We start from the raw sequence: 10,256 nt of genomic DNA, 5'->3' as shown, positions 1-10,256 counted from the left end.
CAGGTGTGCCTGGATTTTAGGTTTTAAGTCTGTTGCAAGATCCTACCTCTTCAGTTTACTGGAGATGAGAAGTTGATGTCTACTTTGCCCAGCCCCTGGTTCTCTGGCACTGGTCTATAGTATTGTTTATGACCCTTAAGCAATCCCAGTTTTAATATACTAGGAAGAACAATCAATTGGAACAATTATGTCACCTTGGCTAATGCAGTGCAATCAGCAAAAAATTATAGCATTAAACACAGCTTAGAAAATGACAAACTGTGGTAACTTTTAATTTGCCCCCTTTAACCATGTGAGTTAGATTGACAATTATATAACAAGATCTACAATGAACCATAAAGTGGTATACAGTAAATAAGCCTTCAATATGGCAATTTTACCCTCAGGGGAGAAAATGTAAGGAGGCTAAGGGGAAAAAATAGAAGAAGAGGAAGAGATTAGAAGCAAGCCTGGAGGACCAAGGAAAACTATGCAAACTTTGAGAAAATGGTGAAGAATATGGGGGAAAGATAGAAGGAAGAAATAAAAACAAGAACTAGATAGAACATCAAAGGTAGAAACCATGTCCACCCTCATAAAAACTAGAACAATAAAGAAGAAACAAAACAAAACATAAAGAAAAAGAAAAATAGAAAGAAAAAAGAAAAATTTCTTTAAAATGTTCCCTTCAAAGTGTGTCTCTGCTGTTACTGGTAGACAAGGTGGGCAGCCTGAGTCCAGATCCAAGTTGACTAATCCCAGCAAACCAGCCATAGATTTATGGCAGGGTAATTCATAATCCCAGTAAACTGCACCTTCAGTTCCACTGAAGTTCATGTTGTTTCTTGCTGTGAGGTTGCATGTCCTGCTGACTTGAACTCAGCTCCCTGACCTCCTGCCAATTTGAACTTGGCAGCCTTGCCCTGATACTGGGAGCCAATAGATGGAACTGGCCAGCAGCTGTTCTGAGTTCTGGGCTCATTTTGACCCTCTCCAAGATGGCTACTGGCCAATTGCCCTCTCATGGGGGGCATCTGAACCTGAATAGTTCACTAGCCACTGCAGTTCACTGTATCAGCTCTTCCACGTCATTTGTGCATCTCTCTGTGGAGACCCCTCAGGTCATCAGTAGCCACCATGTGTGTTCAGGTTTAAGCCACACCTCCCATGTACTGAGTCTGGGCTCAGGAAAAAAGTGCCACCTGCTATATCCTTCTTCTTTGTTGAAGTCTCTCTCTTTGCTGTCCCCTGTGTACTTTAATTCTCACTTCAGACCCTTCCTAGGTTCCAGGGACTCATTTCCCTCTTTCTTCTCTTCCTCACGTTGCTATATTTCAGCATCTGGAAACCAAATTTCAGAGAGGCTCTTTCTCTGCTGCTCATCACTCAGCAATCTTCCCAGAAGTCTTGTTGCTGAAGAAGTTGTGCCTGAAGCAGAATCTCACGCTTCAAGTATTTCTAGAATTGTGCCTTGCTCAGAAATAACAAGAACCAGAAGTAAGGCTAAATTCTAACAGATCAAAGCCACAAATCACATGCAGCAACTATATCTGATACTGAATCATCATGCTCTGATATTTCATTCTCTGAAAGTACACATAAGAGAATATCCAGGATTATGCCAAGGGAATTACAGGTACAAACTCAGAATAATTACACTATTATACCAGAAGATGAAACATGAATCATGGATATGTCCATGAAATCAGAGGATTCAGATACCAGAAAGACCTCTCAGAATTTGGATGAAAAGGACAGTAGAGTAATAGAAGAGGAAAAGTAAAATGATAAAAATTATCAGTTGAAATGTCTTTCTAAATTTCAGGACACTAGGCATCAGCAGATTGTTTCTCAAAAGTATTCAACCCCTCAAAATAATAAAACCACATCAGAGCCCTCAAATCTGAACTGTGTAGCTGTAATGAAATCATTACCTCAAACATTTGCAGTTCTGGAGGTGAATAGATGGGATAAAGAGAGAAAAGGCACCATAAAAATAAGTGACTTCACGAAGTTCAGTGGTCTTCATGCTGATGATGATGCAGAGTCTACTAGTAAAATTGTCAGTGAGGACAACAGCAGTGAAAGGCATATATATCTGGAACAGGATATCAGACAAACAAACTTGAGACCAACCAGTATCAGAATGTGGACGATTCTGCCTTAGTAGCTCTCAGCAATGTTGAAAGCTAGCAATCTGAAAGCAGTGAAAGTGAAGAGAACACTGTGTGTTTTGTTGAAAATAATGGTAAAATAGGAATCATTGAATGAAGGCTCAGAAAATACATCGCATGACAATGCATTATTTGTAATTGACAAAATTCATTGGTTGAATGCTGATAAAAATGTCTACTTAGAAGATAAGGCAAGTGAGGTTTCCACCATGGAAGAAAGTGAAGAGGAAGAAAAGGAAGAGGATGAAAACAGTGAATAAGAATCATCAGGCGGTGGCAAAAATAAAGATGAATAGAGTGATGAAGATGACTTAATAAATAACTCAAAGTCTAAACTTCTGAAATTGACAAGTAGCAGTATGGATCCTGGTCTGAGTTTCAGGCAGTTGGGCAGTGTGTAAATTAAGTTCAGTGCAGAAAAACTTCAGTTTAAGTAGAAAACTATAACACAGATTAAGAAGAAAAAGAAAATGAGCTTCTACAGAAAGCTATTATTACACTTGACTTTGCAAAAAAACTATTGTGTTCAACCATATAGTGAATTACAGCATCAACTTCTGAAAAAGCACAGGAAAGGGTAGCAAAAAACTGCAGATGATTGTTAGTTTGGTATGAAATCTCCAGAACAGACAGATGAACTTAAAAATGATCTCAAAGCTCTGAAGATGAGAGTAAGCATGGGCCCAAAAAGGTTTTACAAGAAAAATGACCAACATGCCTTCCCTAAGTACTTCCATTTTGGAACTGTTGTTGCAATCCAGCTGATTTCTACCACTCACAAATTCCCGAGAATAAAAGGAAAAGGACTGTTGTGGGGGAACCACTGGCCGATTCTGTGCTGAGATATATAACCAAAGGAAGCACTCAGAGATCATAGTTTAGAAAGCAGCACAGCGCCAGGAAAAAAGGTCAGGAACAAGAAGACATCTTACAACTCACCAAGAAGAAATTTTAATATTCACCCAGAAAATCCCAATATTTTACCTCTTCCCTTTATTTATTTGCAAAAGTTGTACTGAAGACTAACACCGTCACTCAATTGAATATAGACGGGCTCTATTTATGTAGGGATTTCTGTTTGGAAGTAGTTGACAGGTAATAAATCACACGCCCTTGGAATACAAGTAAGTGTGTCTTAAAAAAGAAAACAGGAAAAAATTTAAAGTAATGAACTCAGTGCTTACCTCAGGAAACTGGAAATGAACAACAGAGTAAACCCTAAGAAACAAGAAGGAAGGGAAAAGAAGATCAGAAAATAATAAAATACTGGACTACAGTCACACATAAAAATAGAAAAATTTTAAATTTTTAGCAAAGAAAAACCTGAATGTTTAAAGATCAATAAAATAGACAAGCTTCTGGCAGGAAAAAATGAAGTAAAAAGTGTACACCAACAAAATACAGAAAGAAATTACAAATTTAAAATTATATATACCTAATAATATATTTGAAAACCTAGACAAAAAGAATAAATGTCTAGAAAAGTAAGCAAATATCAAATATCAATGCAAGATAAAATATAAAATGAGAATAAACTCAAACTGTTAATTAAATTAGAACAATAAAGAATTCATTCTTCCTTTAAACATTATATCCTGAGTATTATACAAGCAAATTCTACCAAATTGTCTAGAAATAAACAATCTCTATCACAGGCAAAGTGGACCAGAGAGTGGAAAAAGAGAGATGGCTATTCAACTGCCCTGGATTCCAATCCAGAGTGGAAAATCCTACAGTATCAACAACATATTAGAATGAAGATTTGCTAAATACAACATTAATTTATAAATATTCAATAGTGTTTCCATCACACTAATAATTAATGAGAAAATATAATTTTTAAGTGATACCCTTCATAATTACAACAACAGCTATATAATAGCCAGCAAAAAGTAATAAAGTATATATGAGAGCTCTATAGAAAAAAATGTACAATACTTGACATTTTGAAAAGATCTGCATAAGTTAGAGATTTTTATGATGTCAGTTTTCCTTAAATGAATCCATAAATAAAAGAAATTCCAATCTTACCTTCAACAACATTGTAGAACTTGGCAAACATTCCAGAGAAGTCCAATGCGTAAGATCATCGATTTTGTAAAAGAAGGACAGATGGGGCAGAGAACATCTCACAAACAAAAGATATAAAAAAACATTATGCTAAAACTGTAAAAGTAAACAGAAAAATGGAATAAAATATATAAACATCAACTTCAATGAATCCTAAACATAAAAGATTGAAATTGTACAGTTAGAAGAATAAAATATAAAAGAAAATCTTGATCTATTTGGGATTAGGGAGAATGTAAACAAAACCTAAAACGTTGATTCATATTATAATGAAATGAGGGAGAGCAGACAGTGAGAGTCGAGGACCAACTGGCTTCTGTGAACACAAAGGAGAAAGGTGGCACGCAGGCAGTGTGGCACATCACGGGCTCTAGGGAAATGTCAACACAGCTGAGATCCAGTTGTTTACCTGGGCATATACTAACAGGCAGTAGGAGGCAGATGAATCTTTTGCACTCTAATTGCTCGTACTCAGGTCAGAGTGAATAAAGGCGAAGTGAGCCGGATGCTCAGGTGCTGTCTGTCCACTAGAGGTAAGCGCTCCCTGGCTACCACATTCTAAACTGTGTCTCTTTTGTCTTTCATCCTCATTTCTCCCCTCGTCAGGTGACAAATTAGTATGCTGGTTCCCTACAAGTGGTGCCCAAACAAGGACCTGCTGGGGAAGGTTAATTTCCTACAAGTGGCATCTGAGCAGGGACTGACCAGGAACTTGAACAAGGACAGAACAGGGGCCTGACTGGAATAGGCTAGGTCCTTACAAATGGTGCCCAAACAGGGATTTGGGACCAGGGAAAGTCTGAGCAGGGACTTGAGAAAGTCCAGACTGGAGAAAAACCCTACCAGGGAAGGGCCACCTGAGCAGAAGGTGTCATAAGTGATAAGGTGCTTCATAGCAAAAGAAAAAAAGAAAAGAAAATGAAACTGAAACTGAGGAAAAGGCCCCCAAGGAAAAGAAAAGAGAAGAGAGCAAAAGTGAGTGCATGTGAAAACACTGTCTCAGCCAAAATAATGGGGCAAAAGAAAAGAAAAGGAAAGGAAAAGAAAAGAAAAGGAAAAAGAAAAGGTAGTGCATGTGGAGAACTTTCAGAAAAGAAAAAAAGTGAGCAAAAGAAAAGAAAAAGTGAGGCAGAAGGAAAAAGTGAGTATGTGCAGAAAACTTTCTCAGCCAGGGTAAGGGGCAAAATTCAGAATTGAAATGAAAGTGCATCCATCAGCAGCTAGAGTAATGGGGCAGAATTCACTGGCTGATAGTTTAGATAAATGAAATCAGGCTGCTTCAAAAGTATGGTGTTTGGGTGGTGGTAAAATTGCATATTTGTAGATGATGTTCCCAACCCCAGTAAAAAGGGGGTGCATCCAACCCTCCCTCGGAAGGGGAAACACCAAGCCCCTCCCCTAGGTGTCAAATCTGCTGAAGGGGATAATGGGTAGTCCCAACCTGTGTCAGTATTTTGATGGTTAGACTTTGGATCCCACTTCTTCATGATTTGCCAATTTGTGGCAATACAGTTTTTTGTAGTAGTTCCTATCTTCTGAGATGCTATGGTGTCTCCTGCGATTTTTGCCTTTTTCATTTCTAAGTGCATTTATGTGAGTCTCTTCTTTTTCTCTTGGTAAGTTTGGCTAACAGTTTATCTATTTTGCTTATGCTTTCAGAGAACCAGCTCTTCAACTCATGAACTTTATTTTAGTATCAGTTTTATTGATTTCTGCTCTAATCTTTATGATTGCCCTCCTGCACTCCAGTTTAGATTTGGATTGCTGTTGTTTCTCAAGTATCTTATTAAGGTTCTTCACTAGGTTACTTTTTGTGCTTACTCTGTTTTCCTAATGTGTAGATTGACTGCAGTGAGCCCCTTTCCTAGGACTGCTTTCATTCTGTCCAATAGGTTCCAGTGTGTTGGACAGGCATTGCCATTTGCTTCCAGAAGCTGTTTAATTTCTTACTTGATTTCTTCTCAGAACCATTCGATGTTCAAGAGTGTGTTATTAAGTTTCCAAGTGCCTCCAAATTTTCTGTGGTTTCTTCTGTCGTTGATTTCTATTTTCAGTGCACAGTGGTCTGCTAGTAAACATGGGTGATTTTTATTCTTTCATATTTACTGAAGCATGCTTTGTGGATTAGTATGTGATTTATTTTCTAGAAAGTACCATGAGCTACAGAGAAGAATGTACACTCTGTCATAGTAGAGTGGAATACTATGTAGATATTTATTAAGTCCATATGCTTATTAGTGTGGTTCAGCCTTGATATTTCTTTATTGATTATTTTGTTTATCTGAATCTATCTGTTTGAAAAAGTGGGGTATTAAGATCCTCCACTATGATTGTGTTACTGTTTATTTGACTTTTTATGTTTAGCAGTATTTGTTTTATGAAGATAAGTGCTTCAGTATTTGATGTATGTTTATAAGCATTATCTCTTCTTACTGAATTGTTCCTTTAACTGGTGACCTTCTTTGTCCCTTCTGATCAGTTTTAGCTTGAAGTTCATGCTCTTTGAGATTAAAATTGCTAAACCCTGCTTGTTTTCAGGATCTGGATACATGAAATATTGTTTTCCATCCTTCAGTTTTTAGTTTATAAATATCTTTTTTGGATTAGATGAGTTTCCTGAATGCAATCGGCAGTTAGATTCTGTGTTTTGATTCAATCTGCCATCCTGTGTCTTAATTGGAGATTTGAGGCCATTCACATTAAGAGCATTACAGCTAATGATCGTAAAAGGAATGATCTCTCAAAAATAACAAGGAACAAGGAAATAACAATTCAGTAGCTGCAAGATGAAGCAAACAAAAACAATGTAAGATTAATAGGTATCAATGAAATAGCAGGTGTCAACACAAATGACATAAAAAGACTATTTGCAGAAGTAACAGAAAATTTTGCAAGCATGGAAAAAGAATTGAATACAGATAAATGAAGCACATAGAACTCCAATTAGCCATAACCAAAATAAATCTATACCCAGACAAATAGTGATCAAGATCCCAGAAGTTCAGCAAAAGCACAGAATATTAAAAGTTGTTAGAGAAAAAAAATCACATATAAAGGAAAGCCATTAGAATCATGGCAGATTTCTCAAAACAAACCATCAGGTGAAGAAGAGCTTGGAGTGAAGTATTTCAGGTCCTGAAAGAAAACAACTTCCAACCAAGACTGATGTACCCTGCAAAACTATCCTTCAAAATTAATGGAGAAATAAAATATTTCCACAACAAACAGCAACGTAAGAAATTCATGACCACCAAATAAACCCTATAAAAGTATTAAAAGATATTCTAGAAAGAGATAAAAATGACTACAATTTCAAGAAGAACAATAGAAAGGAACTATCAAGCAGAGCAAGCAATTAAACAGAGATAAAAAGTAGGAAACCAACAGCAGGAAAATAACATGACAAAGATAAGCCAACACATATCAGTTTTAACCATTAATGTAAATGGTCTCAATTCACCAATCAAAAGAAGCTGACTGGCAGAGTGGATCAAGAAACAAAATCCAACAATATGCTGTACACAAGAAACACATTTAACTCAAAAGGAAATTCATAGACTGAAAATCAAAGGATGGAAAATAATATTCCGTGTGACAGGAACCCAGAAAAAAACGGGTGTAGTTATTCTGTCTGCAGACAATGTGAACTTCAAACCAAGAATGATCAAAAGAGATAAAGAAGGCCACTTGTTAGGGGAAAACTTCAAGAGGAAGGGATAACAGTCATAAATACCTATGCACCAAATACAGGAGCACCCAACTATATAAGACAAATTTTAACAGACATGAAAAATGAAATAAGCATTAACACAATCATGACAGGGGACTGTAACACCCCACTGTCACAAAAAGATAGATCAACTAGACAAAAAAATCAGCAAAGAAATAACAGAACTTAACCAAACTTGTGCACAAATGGCCTTAGTAGACCATTACAGAGTGTTTCACCCGGCATCAGAATACATATTCTTCTCAGCTGCATATGAGATGTTCTCTAAAAGATCATATACTAGCATATAGAACATGTTTTAGTAAATGCAAAGGAATTAAAATTATCCCATTCATACTATAAGAGCATAGTGCAATGAAATTGGAAATTAATGACAAAAGAAATTGCAAAAACTCCATAAACACATGAAGATTAAATAACACTCTCCTGAACAACCAGTGGGTCACAGATGAAATTAAAGAAGAAATTAAACAATATTTACAATCAAATGAAAAAATGAATAAAATGAAAATTTGATACAAGTTCAGATTCTACTGGAGTACTTTTAGTTCAGTTGAAAAATTATTGTTGAGGGTTTTAAGAAGATATTTGGGGGTGGAGTGCGAGCTAGGAGAGGAGGGAGATATACTTTGGGATTGAGGAAAACTATGTGACTCTCAGAATCTTTTGAGAGGTTCATGCACCTGTGAGTGGAAAAGCTGTATGGGAGGACAGAGGGCTACGTAAGATACAGAGAACAAAAGGAATAGGATGAGGAGGATTGAGGGTCAATACCAGAGAAGATAAAAGTGACAAGGAGGAGAAGAGAGGAATTTAAAACATGGGGAAAAGAAATAAGATAATAGTATTGCTATGGGAACTTGAAGTGAAGACACTAGTAGTCAGGGAGCTGAGAAGAGGGATAGAATGTAGACATAAACTAAATCAAAGCAATCAGAAGAAAACAATAAACACAGGAAATATCTGACAGGAACTCAGTTCAAACACTCCAACAAGAGAGTGAATATGTGGTTCACACATGAGCACTTTGCCACAAAGTCTGGGTATTCACACCATTCCCTTCTTGCCCTGATGGAAGTGTGACGCTATGCAGCTACGCTACTATTACCTCTGCCCTTTCCACAGCAAAACTGAAGCTAACCCAGTTGGGACTTCATTCTACCAACTTACAGGCAGAGTTTGATGCTGTCCCAATTCTGGGCTAAGTAAGTTACTCCCCGCCATGTCCCATAGCCTAGCAGGATGGAGGAACTTGTGGTCAGGTTCACTGGCAAGTGAGGGACACCCAAATAGGGGGTGACCTCATGCTCTTGTGGTGGTCCTCAGGGGTCTGAGATTGTCTCCAAGTACTGACTGGGCAGTCTGCAGGAGACGGCAGCTACTGATGTGGAACCTCTGGGCTCTTCGCTCGCAGGCTCCTCGGTGTGTGTGTGTGTGTGTGTGTGTGTGTATGTGTGCGTGCCTGCCCATTGGAATCCACAGTCCCCGCCACTTGGTCCAGGTGGTGGGTGGGGTTGCCTTGCTCTCCATGAGTGCTAATGGAGAGTCTGCAGGAGATGGCAGGGGCTGCAATTTCTTCTTGACTGCTGTGCCATAAAGCTCATGTGTCTGCACAATTCCTTCTTAGTTGTCTGCAGCTGTGTGCATCCTCTCATGACTGGGATGGTGCACTGGTGAGCTAGGTGGGTGCTCAGCAGATGCTGCCTGAAGTCGGGTGCTGGTGCCTGTGACTGAGCAGGCCAGCAGCTATGCAGGGCTGGTGCGGGCAGTCTGGGTGCATTCCCCTCTGACTCAGCAGGCAATCTGGGCAAGTGGGCTCATTAAGTAAGTACAGGGGGCTGTGTATATGCACTGGCGACTCAGCCTGTAGTCACAGCAGGCAGGCTCCTGAGCCTAGCCCTCTGCTAGGATGTCATTCACCTGTTTATCCTCTCTCTGGCCAGAGTGGGTGGGGGAGTGCTCCCCTGCACATGCTGCAGAGGAGAATGCCAGAGTGCAGTGTCTATGCGTTTATGTGCAAGTTCTGTCCTGGGAACCTGGTCTGTGCAGGACTAGCTCTGTCCCTCAGGTGTTTTGACCATCCTGAGGAGCAGCAGGTGAGGATGCTGGGTCCAGTGCAGCAGCCCCACTTCTCTTGTTCAGTTGTCTGTTTGTTTGATTTGATTTGATCTATACATATCATCTTTCTTATTAATGTTCTGTTTCAGCATGAAACACCCTCCACTCTTCAGAATACATTCCTTCTCAGGGAATCCGCTCCGGCTTCTCTGATGCAACTTCTCCAGACAGCTATGTTTAATCTC

General features: G+C 38.7%; 1 pseudogene; it reads left to right on the top strand.

Moving 5' to 3' along the window:
• Positions 1-1,666: 1,666 nt before the first annotated feature.
• On the top strand, positions 1,667-3,172 carry LOC102015471 (annotated as a pseudogene).
• The last annotated feature ends 7,084 nt before the right edge of the window (positions 3,173-10,256 follow it).

The sequence above is a fragment of the Chinchilla lanigera genome, unplaced genomic scaffold (genome assembly GCF_000276665.1).
Source record: "Chinchilla lanigera isolate Chin_1 unplaced genomic scaffold, ChiLan1.0 scaffold00049, whole genome shotgun sequence".
Classification (NCBI taxonomy): domain Eukaryota; kingdom Metazoa; phylum Chordata; class Mammalia; order Rodentia; family Chinchillidae; genus Chinchilla; species Chinchilla lanigera.
Note: the sequence above shows the minus strand (reverse complement) of the source record. Positions and strands in the feature narration are given on the sequence as shown.